This window comes from Rousettus aegyptiacus, unplaced genomic scaffold, assembly GCF_014176215.1.
Source record: "Rousettus aegyptiacus isolate mRouAeg1 unplaced genomic scaffold, mRouAeg1.p scaffold_m13_p_7, whole genome shotgun sequence".
NCBI lineage: Eukaryota > Metazoa > Chordata > Mammalia > Chiroptera > Pteropodidae > Rousettus > Rousettus aegyptiacus.
This window is the reverse complement of record NW_023416310.1, coordinates 64,190,715-64,211,611: the sequence shown is the minus strand read 5'-3', so window position 1 is coordinate 64,211,611 and position 20,897 is coordinate 64,190,715. Positions and strand designations below refer to the sequence as shown.

The window sequence follows — 20,897 nt, the reverse complement described above, 5'->3', positions numbered from 1 at the left end:
AGGTCATTATTTTCAGCTTTTCAACATATATATTTAATGTTATGAAATTTCTTCTAATCTGTGCTTTAGCTGCATCCCACAAGTATTATCACATACACCTGTTTTTCACTTTTTATTTCTCTAGTAATTGGTTTTTTACCATGGCTATTCCTCCCTCGTGGGCCCTGGATTCCAGTGTATCAGGCATGCTTTATCAGCAAGCTGAAAAACCTGCTAAATGTTTCAGCCATTGGCAGTTATATTGAAGGAAACATTAAGGCCAACCAGAGGGCTTAACTCTCTGGTCTTTCCTCTTCTTCTGAACTGTGGCCCTACAATGCCTTGGTAGCTTACCGATACCTTCAAACAAAAGTTTTACATAATTTGACCAATATTTCTAAACGTTCTCATCTGGAATTTAAAATTTTCCCAAAATTCTTTAAGCACAATTTACATTAACTTTTGATTTACCGCTAAAAAAATGATAGCAAGAGTCTGTACGCACATTGTTTGATGTGATAGAAAACTAGTAGTTTCTAAAAGAAAAGTGCCTATATGTATAAAAATTATCCTAGCATTATCAAATAATGCACTATAGTTGAAAAACCACAAGATTTATGAAATACTATCTGAGAGAATTTGAATATAAAGCTCAACTTGAGATCTTCACAAAATTTAATAAACCATTTTGGACATTACATATAATTGCAGAAAAATACTACCTTCTTCACAACCTTGTTGAGAATATTATAAGTCTTGTACAAATGGTAACAATTATTTTCAGTTCTAGAAACATAAGGCAATCCATGAAACTTAGACACCCATACTACACATACAAAATCACTATTATTATTCACTTGAGTACATTATATCACAAACATTTTTCTTTGAATTTTAGGAGAATGTAAAATTATTTGCCACATCTTTGGAAGACACTGTCTTTATCCTTACATTCTTATTACATATAATGCCTCCAATTCTGATGAGATAAAGTCTAATGAACTAAAAATAAACCATTGGAATTTTTCAAAAAACAGCATGTCCAAACTCATCTGTCCACAGCCTAGCCCTCCAGGAGTGATGAGTAAAACACTATAACTGGCCTTCTGAAATTTCCTACTTAAATTATTTACTGGTTAACTTAAAGTGATTAAAATGTGACTGTCCATATAATAACTCATTCCCCTGCCAAGAAGGCTCTGGATTTAAAGAAATAATATAATAATCCTGGTGCACTTCAAGATGTTGATTAGCATAGGGGCAGAAAAATTTTCCTTTTTCCCTTCTAGGTTCTTTGTCTGGTCTAATAATCAAATTGACATAAGACAGATTAACAGCAGAAAAACAAACAGAAGTTTAAACATGTATACCCCCAGTATACATGGGAGAGATCCAGGAAAACAAAATAATTCGCCCAAATGGCCAAAAATATCACCTTAAATACCATCTTCAGTTAAAGACAAAAAAAGATATTGAGGAGTAGAGCCATTTTGTGGAGTTTACCAGAAAAAGCATGATAAAGAAAGGTAAGCTTGTTATTCAGTTTTAAGTCATCGCCTTCTGCACTGATAAATTTCTAGATTGAGTCATCCACTTTTTCTGGTACAATGAGAAGACACTCTTACAAACAGACACTGTTGTAAGTGTAGATGTCTCTTACAAAAGAGTAACTTTTACTCAGTTTTCAGAGCTTCTCCTATGTCTATAGTTTCATAAAAATAACCAGCTTAAAATAATCAATATTCCAAAAAGGCATATCTTGGGATGACAAATTCTGCTTCCCTACACTAGCAATGGGAAAATTCTTCTCAAATAAGATAAAGATTATAAACAACAATTAATTATTCTAGTATCTTGTAAGTTATGAAATCGATTCTAGGTAATTCATAAGAATGTCTCATTAAATATCATTAAACAATTTACTTTTTTTATTGCTTTGCCATCAGCCACAATAGTTTGATTAAGCAGTAATTCAACCAAAGTTATTGCTATATAAATATATTTAACATTCATACATTTTAACGTGCATGATATATTACCTTTGTTTAATATATTTTCTGTCATCTCTCCTCCAATTAAAAAATATATATACTTTCTAAATGGCATTTTAGCTATTAGAAAAGAACTTTCATTTATGATGCATAATAAGCCACATGTGAATCTATATTTTGTACTTTAAAAGCTGCTCTATCACAAGGCCTTTTTCCATCTCAAACAGTCTTCAAATCAAGTGATTAGACCATTAACTTCAGCATTTCTGAGAACTGTTTGCTTTGTCTGGGAATTCTTAGCTAAATCATTTTTTTTCTGTTTATGAAATGTTTTAGCAAATTTTCTCCACAGCAACTAAGAATACATGAAGAACTTATAAATTCCCTGCCATTTTCTTTTTTTGTGAATAGCTCTACTGTGATTCAAAAAATCAAGAGAATGATCAGAAATATACTTGTGTGTTTGTGTATGTGTGTGTATATAGACACACACACACATATACACACATACATACATGCATACATAAACATATATAAAATGGTCTTAAATACACATCTTCTTATACCACACTCCGAGTCTGACATCCATTTCATCTTCATAGGATTGGATCTGAACTGTACACTTTAACCTATCACAATGTCTGCTGCAGGATTTCAAGCAGCATAGAGGTCTCAATAAGGGGTATAAACAGAATTGCAGCCCAAAGTAGTGTTTGGAATATAAACTAAATCCCTCTTATTACTAGTTACTATGACAACTTTTCACTTTCCTTGAGGTTTTGCTTTTGTACCAATTACTTTTGGTTTCCAGCTTTATCATTTTATTAGATTTCTTTGACTGTCGTGTTCTGAGGCTACTGAGATGTGAGGTCACTATAAGAAAACAGAGCTTTCATTCTAGCTGTTCCCGATTTCAGCTAATATTCCCCCTTCTCCATTCTTACAGTTTCTATAAAACTGAGTGTAATTATGTATTCTTATGTGTACTGTGTGATAAAAAATAAACAATAGGAAGGAAAATAAAAGGACCTCAATTAGTTGCAAGAGAGGAATTTTACCTCTAGAAGTGTGGTTGGCTCTAATAATTCTTAAAGTCTTGTTTCCTTACCTCCTATCTTTAAAGCAAAATTTTTAATCATTTTCTACATCTAAATATTAAGTGAGTCCTCAAATTGGCCCTTCCTTGCCCTCTGAAACTTTGCATGTATTATCCGCTTTCTGAGACTCAGACTCTCTTCTCCACTCAATCTGGTTGCCTTCCATCCAACTGTATTTATCAACTTGAGCATCATTTCCTTCATGATCTCTACCCAAATTAAGTCAAATCCTCCTGTTATCAAAACCATAGCATCTAGTCCATCTCCTTTTCAGCACTTACACTCTTCTAAATACTAACTTATTTATAATTACGTGTTTCACATGTGCATCTTTGATGAATCTGTTTCCCTTATGGTGATTGCCCAAGTCTGCCATGGGCTTTCAGAGAGATGATCAATAATTGTTGTTGACCACAGTGGTGTCTCAGCACCACTGGGCTTGGTGTGGTTTTAATTCTCCTCCCCAAACTGTCATTATTACTCTCTCAAGTCTCAGGGAATAAAAATAATAGATAAAAATCTCATGGAAAGTATGAACATATGAATCATTAAAAAAACATTATGATATTTAATGATGTTACAAATAGTGTATGTGAAAACTCTCTACTGCTCTACAAATACAGATTAAAAAAAATCTTCCTTCTTCCAACCCCAGATCAAGTATCCCCCTTATGACTTCCTGCAAAGTGGTTCCATTCCTACAATCAGTCACTAATTTCTTCCCTTCTTTGTTTTTTGCACTTATTAATTTTTCTCTTCTATAATTATTATTGTATCTAGGTAAAGTTGAAGGATTTTTTATCTGTTCTATGACTTGAAAAAGTGGTTCTTACAGCACCTTTATAAAAAGATACCCAATACTTGAAGAATATGAATTAACACAACATATTTTTTTTTCGTGCCTATAGTGCCCAGTCTTCCTAGGTGGTCTCCCATCCAAGTACTAACCAGGCTCGACCCTGCTTAGCTTCTGAGATTAGACAGGATCAGGCTTGTTCAGAGTGGCATGACCATAGACAACACATTTCTGAAGAGTAAATTGGTGATATTAAAATTCTCATACCTTTTAAAAGTCTCATAATTTCAAATTCTTCATGAGAAATCATCACTGTGTATACATATTGTATCTATGATAATGTTCATTGCAATAACATCTGTAATGGTACAAATTAGGAAAAAAATACCTAACAATATCAGAATAATAATATTCATATGCACGTTATCTGATTATGTAAAGGAAATGCTTATAATATAAGGTAATAAAATGCAGTTTGAAAATTGCATATACAGTATGGAACCAACTATATAAAATGATTAGTTAACAATAAATGCTAAAATATTTTTACTAAAGAACAAACTTTATCAGGCAGAGCATGTGTGGTTCTATCAGATCTTAATGTTTATAAATAGAATGTATGACTTCAGTGTATTCAACTGTGTTCCCAACATCTCATCATTGCATCACTCATGTTGTAAAGAAGTCTCTTTGCTCTGCTCTTACAGGGTGAATATAGGATTGTTACTGAAGAGTTACCTGTCAGGTGAGGCCTGCAACTTCCTCCTTCCTCCTACTTCCAGCTCATTTTTCATGTCTTTGGCACTCTCAGTTCATCTTCATCTTTGTAGTATTTCATCTCTGCTCAAACACTTCTTTTACCATTTCTCAGGATTCTTAGATAAAGTACAACAAATTTTACCTCATTAAACTTTTCACCCTTTGATTAACTAACTAAACACTGGAAATTTTAAGTAGTCATTTGAGTTTGCTATGGCTGCTATAACAAATTACTACCAATTTAGTGGCTTAAAACAACACAAATTTCTTATCCTACAGTTCAGGAGGTCAGAAGATTAAAATCAGTCTCTTGGAGTTTAACTGGTTCACAGGGTGTTAGCAAGGCTATATCCCTAAATCCTTTTCTTTTTTACCTTTTCCAGTTTCTAGAGGCTGTCTGCATTTTTTGGCTCGTGGCCCTGCATCACTCTGACCCCTGTTTCCATCGACGCATATCATCTCTCACTCTGACACTCCTGCCTCCATCTTTCCCTTGTAAAGATGTTTGTGATTACACTGGGCCCAGGATATCTCCCCAATTTAAGATCCCAAACTTTATCACATCGGCGAAATCTCTGTAGCATGCAAGGTCACATATTTATAGGTTCCAAGAATTGGGATGTGGTTATTATTCTGCCTACTACAGTGTTTTAAAACACCTAACATAAATTAAATGCATTGAAGAAACTCTGTATTAAATTCAAAAAGTAATCACTCAGAATCTGATATAATTACTATAATATCCAATTCACTAAGAGAAAGTCATTTATAACTGTTAACAGAGGTGGATTGGCATCCCCCTCTCCATACATTCATTGCTTAAAAGGAACGCGTGAAAACTAAATCCAGCTGAATCAAAAGAAACAATAACACTCAGCAATTTACATTTATATAATAAATATATTTGCCTCTAGGTCATTTATTTTTGTTTTTTCATACTCCACTTTCCAAATTTTTTACCAAGGGTATATTGCTACTTATTAATTAAGAAAGATGGTTAACAAATTAGAGATATTAAGGAAAAGTAGAAAAATATGAATGAATAAACTTTCCTTCAATAAGGACTCAGAGAATATCAACCTACCAATCTTTTAGAACCAACTCAGATCTGACCTTTAAGGAGGTTTCATAAGGCCCTGACCACCAGTCTTCACTTTCGCCATCCATGGCTTTGAAATTTAATGCCATTTGTCCCTATATTCCCCTAGCATTTAATTTAAACTCCTAAAGCACACTGCATGATCAGGTTGTATTCAGATTGATATGATATCATGAAGTCTTCCTATCAGATTGTGAAGCTGTGCAAGAAAGAGAATGCATTTCATTCATTTCTATACCATTCAGCTCCCACCTTCCTCTTGATTCTGCTTCAATGCTTTGATAGATAATCATTAAACTGTGGATAATGGAAGCATGATATATTTACATATGTATACTATACAAAGCTTATATTCAGATGGGTGTTTTTATAGTAAAATTACAAACTATGTAAACCAACATCCATTAAATGCAAGACTCTTGGGAGATTGTGACTGTACTGACACTTCTCTATTTAATGGTTTGTTTAGATCGTTACTCTTGTTAAAGGACTTTAATTCATTAAAAGGGTCCTTGTTTTTTCCTTTACAAATAGCCTTGGGACAAAATAGTAAACCAAAGCAATTTATCACCTTGCCAGGCTAAGAAAACATTACAAATGGCACAGTGAAGAAACACTAATTAAACCTAATTGAGAGAAATTAACAGAGTCAAATTATCAAGTATTTTAAAAGAAATTGAGTCTTTTGGTTTTAAATACAGAAGAAATCTTCAGCTAATTCCTGATAATGTGCTGCCAAATGATAGCCCTACTGGGCTTGTTTAATAAATAAATAAATAAAATCACATTCTATTCAGCATATTATTTGTTAGGGTTCAAATTAAAGCTGGTAAAACACATGATGTTCTCCAGGCTCCGGGCTTTCTGATTTTTGTTTGTCACTGTGGTCCCTTTTTCTATCTCGGCTTTGTCTCCTCATACTCCCCCTCATCTCCAGCCATCCCAACCTCCACACAAAGTGTTCCTGCGGCGATGAGACCGCCTATACTTCTCATAATGATATAAACCTGCTACTGAGCTCTCACTGTGTGCTGGGAATACTTTAGAGGCATTATCTTGTTGAATCTGTAGGAGTAAATGCCTATTTAGCAGAAGAGGAAACTGAGACTCTTGGAAGTTAATAATTTGACAAAGGTCAATGACAGGGCCAGAATATAAGTCCAATTCTGTCTGGCTCTGAATCCCAGTCTCAGCCTCTCAGTGGTTTCTTTATCTCCAGAAGACACCTGTTCCTCCTGTATCCAGTTAAAAACTTTAGGCCCTGCCCTTAAGCCTTCTGAACTTTCTCAAGCAGTTAATCACTTTCGTCTTCATTCTCACCCACATCACTAGAAAGACCTCCTCCTCTGGTGTAACCTGAAGCACGTATGAACAGAGATAACCAGGTGAAGAACACACTCTCTAAGGATGATGCTCATCTGATTGTCCTCACATTGAGTGCAACAGTCAGAATAATGCATGCAGCTGGGTGGCTTTTCGTGTCTAACAGCTATACCAGCAACCTTAACTTGGGGACTTAGGAAAATAAAATAGCCCTTTCTGAGTTAGGAATGGGTATATGTTATTATTTATTAATGGGAGAAGGATGCTCTACCATATAAAATCTAGTGAACTTAAGAGTAATAATATAGCAGAAACAATAGAGGATATTTGGGGTTTGAGGTAAACTCAGTTTTCCCTCACAAAGGGATTAGTGAAATTGTGCTGGACAGTAACAATGGTAATGAACCTGTCTCTGTTCAACGTGTTTTACAAACAGTAACACCTCCAATGGTCACACCTCTGCATGAGCAGGGACTAGTAGACAATGCTCTTTGCTGGAAGAATCACTTCCTGATGGGGGGCAGCTCTTAAACCGGGGAGCCCATTTGTCAGAGTCACAGGCACGGTGATATTTTCCTTGCAAATTACTAAAACAACCTCCCTGGCTGTTTTACGTCGGGGATATTACTTGCAACTATTTTACTCCCAACTTTGTGGCACCTATAACAGAGATGTAGTGAATATCTCTCTTTCCAGATGATGGGCTTCTCAAGGACAAGGTCAGATTTGTATTTCCCTTTGATTCTACACAGTATCTCTGATTGTAGTAAAAGCTGAGTAATATTTCTGAAATGGCAAATGAATGAATGAATCAATCAGTGAGTGAGTGGAATTCTTTTGAAGGTGGAGAAGAGGTTTACATCCATGTGTCAGTTGAACCATCTGCTTACCAAGTCACAGCAGGACCTCCCCAAGTAATTTACTTTTAAGGAGCTTTGAAAAAATGGAATGGGGATTGCACCAAAATAGACACAAAATTCTTGTCAGTGCATCTGAAACCTTATCTGTTAAAAAGTTTACTCCTACACATTTTTACCAAATAAAGATAAATTTAACTTAAGAAAGCCCTTTTAAAAATACAAGTGCCCCTTGAAGCGAGGTTATATTAGTGAAATACTAAAATAAATGGCAAACCAGGGGTTATTCGGGGCCTGAAGATGGTATTTGCATTAAGTAGGGAAATTTTACAATTGGAGTCAGGGATGAGGGAAGGTAGAATGACTTGAAGAGCCACGAGGTTGCCTAAGGGTGAACAGAGGGGAGGAACACATATTGGAGATTGGAAATAAAGACAGAATCACAGAAGAAATGAAACAGAAACACAAGAAATCTGTTGCTCTACCTGGAAGGCCACTCGTTGACCACATGAAGCCATGACCAAGATCGGTTTCTCCAGCTACACACCTTGGCATCACAGCACCGCCATTTTGACTGGGCTCCATTGCTTCTTCTCATGGTGGACCTCCTTTAAGGTCTAGCCTGCTTAGCCCAGGGTAGGAGAAGAGAGAAAGGAAAGAATAGCAGAAAAGATATAAGTGTGGTGGTGTGTCTCAGTAAGAGCTCAGAAGACAAGGCCTCACCCGGGTGCTCCAGGATCAAGGCCAAGAAGCACGGGAGGGAGTGACTGACCTGTGTGCCCATAAACATGTGTGTTATTGTAATTGCTTGACTTTTTACTGTGCCCCATAACATATTCGTGCATATTTCAACTTTAAAAAAATGTTTTAAGTTACCCAACATCATATAAAAATATCTCAGGAAGAAATACGCCATATTTATCCTTTCTTGTCTCTTCCTTTTTGTTAGGACCTCAAGTGATACATTTAGCTCAGTTTAAGAAGTCAATCAGTACTTTATATTTTGGTATTTTCTTATTTGAGATTCAATGAGAGGAAATCTACATTTATATCAGGAGAATTTGATAGACTTGAAAAGTTTATTACCTAGTTCATTTGAACATCTTTTTAATCTTGTCCCCACTTAATATATTCAATAAAATTGTCCCCAGTGTTAAAAAAGAAAATGAGCCTGACCAGGCCAGATGTTGACAAATTTCACACCCAGCTCTGCACAAGGCTTCATTGTGCAGGCAGAAAGGAGAGTTGGATGGATAGATGGATGAAGGATGGATGGATAAGATAGGCAGAAGTGTAAGCAAGCACTATGTACCTCCTTTTCACATCACCCAAGTCAGACATCAGGGGCTCTTCTACTCCACCATCCATAGGGTTTTTCTGCCAAGTGAACATCTAAGGAAGTGATTACATAGTAGTTTCTGTTTCAAAAAAATACTGATAATGGAAAGGCCCATAATTCCAAAAAAGCTTTATGGAAAAAAAATGTTGGGAGACTAAAATCATATTCACCTATAAAAATCCTATGCAAACTTTCATTTCAAAATAAAGTCAATGAAATTTATGTGTGTTTTCTACTCGACATAATTTTCTTTCTCGTATGAGCAGTACTGGACCATCCACAACTAATTTCCTTTTGAAACTTTAAGGTTCTTCTTCTACCATGTTTTCATAGCAATTTTCGTAAAGTTGCTTGTATTGTCAATACAGATAATGTGCATCCTAGGAGGTAGTTTATCCTCAGTCCCATCCTCCATCCAGAAGTTCAATGTCTGTGTTTGATTTTAGGACTTCGAGTTATTGACAACTGCTTTCTAAGTCCTATAAATTTATCAATAGGAAAAGATATTTTGAATATTTAAGTTGGAAAAGAATTTGGCATTAAGTATATATTGGTCTTCTCTTTCAGGAAGAGCCTGGATCCTGGACCATGACTGACTCTGAAGGCACCAAGCTGTGTCCCCTACTACATCTTCACCCCCTGAATAATTGGTTCAGCCTACACAAAAGTGATGACTTTTTTTTTAATCTCACAAGGCGTGTTTTCAAACTCTCGCCTACAACTGGACTTTCAAGATGCCAACTGGACTTTCCTACAGAAAAATTACATAACATAAATTTGGGGAAAGTCATGTTAAGGAAGCTAATTTCTTTACTGCGGGTTTTCTCAAAGACTTTAATATATAATGGGATCTTCCAAAAAAGGGACATCATGTGTGCGGTTTCTAAAATTTATTTTAGGTGAAGACTCAGGCTCAATATATTCCTTATTTAAAATCATGTTTTTAATAACATCAGGGAAGAAACTCTTTTTTTTTTTTTCCTATTAAAGTGGGCCCACATCTTACCAAGAACTGCCAATCAATGGAAAGTATTTTTTTCTGAGATTCCTTGATAGGAAATTACACTCTATACATAATATTCACACTCTATGAACAAGGCCCACTCTCACAAACAAGTAGATAGACTGAAGCAAGAAAAATTTAATTTATGAAAGCTATAAACATGATGGCCATTGATAAATTTGCTCCTAGTTATTTTCTTACTCTCCCACCCACTTAATCACACTTACTTAATCAGTATTACTACATAATAAGGTAGTAAACAGAGCTCTTGACTAATGGTGCAGTGACAGAATTTAAGCTCCTGCTGACTTGGACCCTTTTTGAATTTGGTTCAGCCCAGGCTTTTTCTCGTTTGGCCACTATCAGTGAAGAACTGGAACTAACTCTTCATCATCCTTTCTGGCCTTGTGTCTTGCATTACTAATAGGAAAATAAGTGAAAGTGTTCACATAAATTAGCAATCTGAATAGCGATAGAGTATACACAAGGATGAGCTGAGTAAGGGAGCAAAGGGAAAGTCATCTGTGAGGGTGAATCGAGGTTTAGTGGGTGGGCACCCCTGCCCAATACCACTCTCGCATGTGTTACAAATATCCCAAAAAAGAAAATATTCTGTGCCAAAGACATGAATTCAATGACATTCCACATATTCCTTATTTGCGACATGCCTGTCACAAGCAAAATCCTATTCAGAATTTCCAAAGACAGGGTCACATCTTAGTAGTCAAAGTGTTCTAGATCCAAATCCTGATCTTGTACTTATCAGCAATAAGAATTGCCTTCTCTGAGCATCTGCACTTATATTTTCCTCTAAGATTTATTGTGAGCATGAAATAGATAGCATGTATGATATTTCTAGCTCAGTGTCTACCACATATCAGGTGCTGAGTAAATGCTATTTTATTTTCTCATATACTACAGCACCTATGAGATCTGCAACAACATAAGCACTGCTAAAAACAAAGAATCAGAGGATTAGATTTTCCTTGAGCAGAACAGACTTGAATAGATTTGAAATGAGCATCCTTGAATAGACTTAAAACACCTGGAACAGCCAAAGACATTTATGGGATTATAGAATATGTATATGTACATTTGAGGAGGCAGAGGAAATTGCCAGCAGAACGAATGGGGAAAGGCTTAGAATATGCCAGTAGCCCTTTTATAAAGCCTAAATATAGATATCAACCAGAAAAGGATTTGGTTGGGTATCAAAGGTCAGGAAAAAGTACTCAGATCAGAATTAATGGTCATGATATAAAGGCCTAGTCTTCTGAATAATGAAGTCTCACGTTAATTTATTTTATTAAAATTCAATGAGTTACTGTCATGTGTCTGCTTTGTGTTCTTTTAAAATGAGACAGCATGTGTCTGCATGGAGGGATGGGTGAATGGAAGAGTTAAGCCAGAAGATAAATAAGAGGGACACTGTCATCGTTGACCTACTGATCCAGCAAGGTCAATCTGAAATATGCACTTCTAACTTGGGTTAGAAATTTTGGAATGTATACTGCTCAATACTTGCTATGTATATTATCTGTTTTAACTGATTTCTTTAAAGTAAGCCAAGATTAAAATAAGATCCAAGATTCAGCAAGCAGGGTATGAAAACTTTAAGAAACTGTCCATTTGTAGAACTCATGGTCCACTCCCTGCTTTTTTACTAAAACATTCTAGAACACAAATTCCAACACTAGACTAACAATTCACTCCTTGTGGAAAGGACTTTTCCACCCATGTCCTGATCCAGACCCAGCAGGCCTAGCAATTCCATTCTATTGGATATACTACCACATTTTTTTTTTTTTTATAATGGAAACAACTTACAACAAGGAACCTCTGCAGGAAGCTGCCATAATAATATAAAATCTAATTTGAGACCATAATCTAATAAACATGTAACCCTGAATTCATGAGAAGGTGACAAAGATTAGCCCATATAGTGGAATTGAAACAATGCTCCAAGATCTACTTCCTTTTCCTATATCCTCCCTCAAACTCTGAGTGATGTATGAAATTCAAGTTTCATATATCTGTCCCTGTACTAAAGGACTCTGGTTCCTTTAAAATTAGAAATCCACCTGGGTAACATTTTAAGACATTAGTTATTTATAATTTGATGTAAATTATCTGTGACTAAGACATGGTAGGGCCACTAGACACTGCAGAAAATGTCAGGGTAAGAGGCATGAATAGGTTAGGAAGCAAAAGAAGGTTTCCTGCTACTTCATGATTTTTATAAACTCAAACTTTTTCACAACCATGCTCAATTCCATTCGATTTGCAGAAGAAACATAGTGAACTCTAAAGTGAATGCCAAGAGATACAAAGCCAGCACACCAAGGACCTAGTATTGTACCAGGTATAGCAGATACACCTAAAACTGACTTGCATAATAGAGTCATGAACAAAGCAAGAAGAGAAAGGTTACCAATTCTAATTGCGACACTTCAGAAAAGGATCAGTGGAGGTTATGACATGAGAAATAATCTTTCTCCCATTTTCCCTATGTGGTTCTAAGTACAAGGCTCGTGGAAAGGGTGGAAATAGAGATGGAACCGGAAGTTTGATTTTGAAACTGCTATAAGCAAAGGACTAGAGGAGGAAAGAGAAAGGGTCTGTTTAGTACAAACCTATGTAATACAAACTCCTGTGGCCACCCAAACAACCTTTGAGAGGTAAAAGAACAAACCACGATCTACTGATGCAGTGGTTAATACAAAGAGACAAATAGTCAATACATTCAACAACATAAATGAACACCGAAGAGATTATGCTGAGCTAAAGACACGAATCTCAAAAGGTTGCATACTGTATAATTCTAATTATATAACATTCTCAAATAAACAAAACAACAAAAGGCAAAAAGACCTATAAGAAATAGCTGAGAACAAATGAGTGGTTGCCAAGGGATGGGTGCGGGGAGAGTTTGACTTCAAAAAGTCAGCCTGAGGGAATTTGTTTGGATGATATAAAAGTAATTACACAAATGTCTCCATGTGTTAAAACTCAAAGAACTGCATGCATACAAAAATAGTCAATTTTACAGTACATAATTTTTTAAGAAAATTTAAATCACCCCAAAAAGATGCAAAGTCAAAGGATAAGAGAGTGAGTAAATTGATAGATGATTTAAGTTCAATGTAAGTATAGTTTAGGCCAGATTATGATGGGCCACAGCAGAGGAACCTCAAGGGGAACTAAATACTTACACGCTTCAGGCATTATTCATTTGTGCTCACATGAATCTCCTTGGCGCAGATCAAGAAACCTGAACTTAGGGGAACTAATTATCTTGCTAAGAAACATCTAGTTATTAAATAGCATAGCAAGAATTCTAACCCTTTTCTGCATCTCTCTAAACCTGTGATCTTTGCAGTAAAATACTTAAAACTGGAAAAGTAACATTTCTTATATACCACCAGTAGAATACAGACAGTATAGAGGTGGCTTAAGTTCTACTGTTTCTTGTTCTTGGCTTGTTTGATTTTCAAAGTCATCCTTGAACTAAAGTCAAATCTTATATTAAAAGCTATTGCTATATTTTAAAAAATATATATTTAGAGGAATGCTTCAAAAGCCAGCTAGCTGACAAATTATTGAAGACTTCAATGCAAAAGGATTTAAATGTAACCAGAAAATTAAGACATTGCTTTCACATTGGAAGAATTAGGGAATCAGAGGCACCTCAATTCAACAGGGGAGAAAGAAGTGATAGAAAGTTGTGTAGAAAAGTCCCTGCTGTTTTTTAATTTGCACTAAATATATATGGTGGTTACAGGTTACAGGTGAGTCAGAAAAACAGTTTCTTGATGATATAGAAAGGATCTTAATGTCCAAGACATTAAGTTTCAAAATTTAAATAACACCCTTTAAATCATCTGGAGGGGAAAATCAGTATAGATGTTTCTAAAATTAAAAAATGGCTTTGACTTTACCTAATTATACAAATTATAAAAATAATTAAACAAAAAGTCAAATTTAGCTACTGACCCCTTCTGAAATTAGAAACATGAAAATCTACCCACTAAAGGCACTAAAAGAACAATTCGATCTCTCCCCAATAGCAGTTAAAATTTTCTTTTCATCACCGTACCAGCCTATATTTTCAGATCCAAGCAATATCCTGCTGAGTCTTAATTCAAAATAGCATATGGCAGGTGGCTCTGGGGACCATGCAGAGAAAGACACCACTCCTGACAGTCATTCTAAATCAGCCTCTTTCAATGTCTCTGGCTCGGAATACTCAGACAAGCATTTCTCATGCCAAGAGAGCAATTTAATGAACTTTTATATTTTCTTTTCATTACCTGGTCTCTACTAGACTATTTCTGATTTTTTTTCTCTTCTGCAGGCTTAAGTTTTTCTAGCTTAACTCATAAATGTAAAACAATGCTTTTGTGTTATTCTATTAATGAACCTTGTTTTCCTCTACATGCATCCCTCGATATACAGGTATGTAACATACTCTGTCCAGGACACAGTGTAAGTTTATACATGAAACTTTATTAGAGAAACTAGAATTTAAATCACTTCAGCCTATCTTAGTAACTACAGAATCCCTTCTTGGGTAGGACTGTTTACCTCTGTGGCATTCTTGTTTACCTATTCTAGTTCACTAACATCTAACATTTTTGTTATATTGACATTTCTTAACAGCTTTACTGAGAAATCATTTACATACCATAGGATTCATTCATTTTAAGTATACTGCATTGGTATTTGTATTAGATTTCTATTGCTTCCATAACAAATTGCCATACAGCTTAAAAGAACACAAATATATTATCTGACAATTTATATAGCCCAAAAATCTGGCTGGCTTCAGCTGCGTCTTCTGCTTAGGGCTTCATAAGACTGAAATCAAGGCATCTGCAGGGCTCCATTAATCACTGGAGGCAAAAATCTACTCACAAGCTCAAGCAAGTCGTTGGCCAAATTTAATCCCTTGTGGTTGTAGGACTGGGGTTCCCATTTCCTGCTGTCCGTATTTCTTCTCACACTTTCCATGTGGCTCCTGCTCTGACAGTGGTAGGTCCAGTTCCTCTTACCCTTTGAATCTTCCCTTTCTGCCTCATCTCTCTGATTCCAGTCAGAGAATATTCTCTGCTTTTAAGGGTTCATGTTATTAGGAATGGGCCCATCTGGATAATTAATGCAGGATAATCTCCCATTTTAAAGTCTATACTTTAATGGCTTCCACAAAGTCCCTTTTGCCATGTTATGCAACTAATCACAGCTGTCAGGAAGATCTCTGGGTTACCATTCAGCACACTGCAGTTTTATTTCACTCAACTCGCAAAGAATTTGATTAGTGGGGAAGCTATTGTTTTCATGAACCAACCGTGTACGTGGACTGTCCACCACCAGAGTTATCATAAGAACTCTACATTTTGATTCAAAGTATACTGACTTTTTTAGGGTAAAAGGATAAAAATTTGAACTTTTAGCAGTACCCTTCTATGTCAAGCACTTTCAAATCTATTTTCTCACTTAATCCTGGTTTGCCTGTTGGTGGGTATTATTGTCCCCACTTTAGAGACAAAATAGTTGAGGCTCAATGAAGTAAAATAATTTACTCGAGGTTACACTGTCGGTAGAGGAGTCAGGATTTGAATTTGGGTCTTCTCTAAAACCCAAATTCTGTCCGAGTGATATGGGCAAAATTTTTCAATAATTTCCTAAGTGTCTTAGCTTTATTACATAATGGGACTTTATCATAAAGACATGCACTGTTTCTTTCACTCAACAAATATTCATTGAGTTCCTACTACCTGTCAGCTACTATTTCAGGCAAGTGGAGATTCAGCGGTAAAAGAACAAATACCCTGGCTTCATGGAGCTCACATTCTAATGATGTAAATAGATAACAACCTAACAAATAAGTTTTATGGTATCCTTAAACAAATGATAAATGCCATTGAGAAAAATAAAACAAGATATGACACAGGACAGAACCATAATGGGGTTTGATGAGGAAGAAAGATTTAAATTTTAAATAAAATAGTCAGACATCACTATGAAGATGACATTTGAGAAAAAAAAATTGAAGGAGGAGGTGAGGCAAACACACAAGCGTAATGTACATAGGAACAGAATATATTGATGTGCAGAAGCCAGAAGAATGTAGTATCATTAATTTAAATCCTGATTTTTCTCTAAGCTTAAAGGGATTCATGATCGAAGTGGAGAAGAGATGCAGTGTCTTGATTGTAATAACAAATGTACTAGCTGATTACTAATGATGTGGACAGGCTACATAGTTTTTATGTCTCACAACAATCTTATGAAAGAAGGATTCACTGTCTCTATTTTTACTGATGCGCATATAGGGTCTTAGACGACTTAACCAACTTTCCAAGGTCATTGACCTGACCTGCATCCCATAGTCATGGTTCCTGGCCATTGTGCCCTATTTCCTTTGGATATAAAGAGGAAAAGCGATAGCCTCAGGCATTATAAACAATTCCATGGTCTCCTCGATACTTCTCCATTTGTGCAGAAAATTCCCAAACAGGGAGGCATAAAATTGCAGGCTAAATTCTAAACACACTCAGAAACTAGAACAAACATACAAAGAATTTACTTTTCATGATGTGCTTTTTTGGAGGAGGGAAGGTAAAGGGAGGCCTGTGTGCAGCAGAGAATCCCTGAAGTTGTTAGACAAATCAGGACAGCTAAGTGCAAGGCAGAGGACAGGCAGAGGACACCACACATCTGTAAAATCCTAAGTTCTCCCAGGCAGCTTGGGCAGCATGGGGATGGCCTTCTCAGACCTCACCAGGTCATTTTTCATTTTCTCTCCTTCAGGAAATATCCCTTCACTTACTTAAAGTAAAGCAGATCCCATCAGATAGGGCAAAGCTAGTAAACAGTTCATGAATTCATCTTAGCTATTAACTCACATGAGTTTCACAATTATAATAGTCTTCTAAGAAAAAGGAAGGTAGAGAAAAATAGAATAAAATGAAAGAGGAAGGGGGAAAAGAGAAGAACAAAAGATCAAAAGATTCCATTTCTATATGATTCCCCCTTGCAACTTAACTTTGCCCAAAGCCAAAAAAGAAAATGCACATTTCTTATCTCAGATCTGTTGAGATTATATTGTTTATTTCTTTGGATAACATGTCTCTTATTACTTTTTTAATATTATTTTTTATCTAAGATCCATTCGGGGCAGCTCACTAAAATTGTTTCTGCCTTCATTTGGTTTTAATAATAGCTCAGGAATCCAGCCGCTCTTTTTTTGCCTAAATACATTGGTTTTCATTTAAAACTGAAATTTGAAAGAACATAACCTGCTCAGCTTAAATTAACTTCATCATCGTATCTCACAAGCAGTGATAGAAATCTCAAAGTTCTGCTTAGACACTTTTCTTTAATTTTGAAACAAGCTCCCTAAAAACTACCATTCATAATGTTCTAATTTGAAGAACAAATTCTGATTTAAAGAGATAAGATTTCGAGCTTATTTATATTGACCATGTTCAGAATTTGGTGGCAACAGGACGAATCCTGGGGTTGAGTTGAATAATTATAGAGTCAGCAGTGAATAACACAAAGAGAGAGTTCTTCACCAAGTCTGTGTGTAAACAGACACTTGGGGGTTTTAAATGAGTAGGGCTCCAACACTCTTATTCCTTCCCCCACTAAATGTATGTGGATGTTGCTAGTTGACGTTACACGACATTTCTTTTCTCATGTATTTTTTGTAAACATATTTGTTAATGTACAGATTGATGAATTATGATGAAGTTAACATTCCTAGGTAACCTGCATCCAAGTCAAGTAATAGCTAGGTATCTTTTTGCATTCACAATTTGTGTGTGAGGTAAGACATTGCTTATTTAAATGTTATTTGAAACACACCTTATGAGCTGAGATACTCCTGACCAAGGTTACTGTGCGAGATAGCACAAAGTCCCTGTGTGTGTGTGGGGGGGGGGAGGAAATCACAAAAAAGTAGAAAGTGTACCTGACTGTCTGAGGGGATGTTGAAGTAAGTCTTCAAATGGGAACAGAGGGATTTCTTCAGTTCAGCACCCAGAAGGCAGCTTCCCACAACCCCCTAGCAACTTGGGAGTCCTTTGATGTACCCAACACCTAGGGCTGTTACTGTGCTACGGCCCCTCTATGAACATAACACAAAAAAAGGAACAATGCTTCTCACCAACTAAGAAGGAATCTAGACTTTCGGTTTCATAAACATTACAGAATCCCAGCTTTATGTACTGGTTGAAGTTGAAGAGATGGAGACAGTAGAGAGGACACTGAAATTATATAAGCAGTCTGCTCCTGAGATGAAACTAACTAAAACCTTTATAAGCAATTCTGTTTGACTCTAGAGTAAACACACACACACACACACACACACACACACACACACACACACACAAATGTTAACTCTAAGTCTATAGCCATGCTATCCTGAACAAGCCCAATCCCGTCTGATCTCGGAAGCTAAGCGGAGTCGAGTTTGGTTAGTACTTGGATGGGAGACCACCTAGGAGACCCAGGTGCAGTAGGCATAAAAAATAAAAATAAAAAATAAGGGATTGTAGCAGACAAGGTCCTTGCAATCTGGGAGGTCAACCAAGGGTTGCCTCACCTAAAAAAAAAAAAAAAATTGTTAACTTTAGGTCAAAAATTAAAAGTGCAATGTACCTTTTTGTTATTACATAATTATATAAAAATAAGCAAATGTGATTTAAATATAACAAAAGCCACTCTAGTCAGATTTATCAAGAAATTCTTTATCAATATGCCATTAATTAATAACATAAGTAGTTTTTGGAAATTGCTACTTTCTACATACAAAAAACATTTACATATTCTATTTTTTATCTCTAATGAACTTACTAGGTCCAAGAAGGAAAATAAAAGTAAGTGATTCACAAAACAAGGAAAAATATAAGACAACTCTAAAGTGCCCGGAAATACCATGGACATATAACAAGGTATCCTATTTTTATGGTTGAATATAATTTTTCAGGGTAGAAGTCTATATAGAAGTTAACCAATTTGTGTCATTAATAAATGATGCAAATTACTTTTCCCAATGTTAATAAGAAATAATACAAGATAGATGTCATAAACAGCTGTAGGTTTCCCATGCAAGGAAAGACAAGTAGGGAAGAAAATCAGGTACCAGCAATAAAGGTGAACAAGCACTACTATGGGGCTTTCTTTGCATGAGCACATCCACCAGCTTTTACACAGAGTGCGTTGTACTTGCGATAGTGCTGCATGAGCCCTGAGCAGAAAGCATCTGAACTATGGAGGAGATACCCCTGGAAATCCAACCCTGTGTGCCCTGAGCCTGACACTCCCCCTTCCATGTAGTGGTTCAGAGGCCACAGCCAGTTGCCCAGTGTCACAACCCTCCTACACCACTGACCCGTGGGTGGCCTGGGGCAATTTACTCATCCTCTCTAAGCTTTGGTTTTCTCCTCTATAAAATAAATGTAATAAAAGTACCTATCTCCTAGTACCATCCTGAGGATTGAATAAGATAGTATATGTTTAGAAGAGTGGCTGGCACTTAATGACTGCTCACTAAAAAAGTTTTTGTGTTGATTATGGTCTGCAACAATTGCCTATGCTGCAAAATAAAATTCGACCTTGTCATTTCTTACAAGCTGCCGAGTTTTGAAAAGAGAGGAATGCATTTAAAGCTGATAAATACCAGCCTGGAGAAAGAAATAGGAAATGGAGTGGCAGAAAATCAAAGTGTGATTAGGATTTTAAAGTCACAAGGTTGGTGGAGAGTAGTGTGGGAAGCGTGTACAAAGAGCATGCAAGCCTGGACTCGGATACCATTTCTACTGTGGGCAGCCAGGTGGCTGAGCCGTCTCTGAACATGGGCCTCTGCGCACCCATCATACTTTTTAGTCATCCTGTGATCTGGCACTGTATGTGGGGAGAAGCCGCATAGGGAGAGTTCACTTGGGCCAGGACCCGGGAGACAGGAAGCACTGTGGCTGGGGTGGAACACTAATCCAGGTGGACATTGGTTACCGTTACCACGGGTAATTCAATAGGTTCCTTGCTATGAACAGTCTCACAATTCAGTTCAAAAAAGGAGGCCCAAGAAGTAAGCAGAATTCAAATGATTCACCCCAAATCTGCCTTTCTCTGTACATCTCCTTCCTTAGTATGGATAAATGCCAGCTCTCTACTTTCCAAAGCCATAAACTTTTGGCTTTATGGGGTTAAATTCTTGCCAACTCCCTCATTAGGTCCCAACATAGTACTAAGAAGGCAACACTGAGTTATCCCACTCAGCAGGTTTGAGCTATGGACAGGAGAAGGTGCTAGAATCTGTTGGCTGCCGCAAAAGAGATCAGAATTCAAAGAGAAACACTTCTGCCCAAGCAGTGCCAAGGCGAGGGGGAAACACCACTCACTACTGGGAGCTGTGATAACAGGATTTGGTGAGGCAGCAACCACACTGCAACCAGTGCCAGGGAACCCGCTGGCATTGAGTAGAAATGGGGCAATTGTGGGGGGAGCTCCCAGCAGCCTCTCCACCCAGAGAGGATGTAGGTATCAACATCGGACATGTGGAGAACCCACCAGGCAACACCGTCTCTCAGTGGACACTGGGTCCTCATATGAAAAGTTTCCTGATCTCTCAATGTAATTCTCACTGAGA

At 36.6% G+C, this 20,897-nt stretch overlaps 1 pseudogene; it reads right to left on the bottom strand.

The window, feature by feature from the left end:
• Positions 1-3,966: 3,966 nt before the first annotated feature.
• LOC118606188 lies at positions 3,967-4,085 on the bottom strand (annotated as a pseudogene).
• Positions 4,086-20,897: the final 16,812 nt, after the last annotated feature.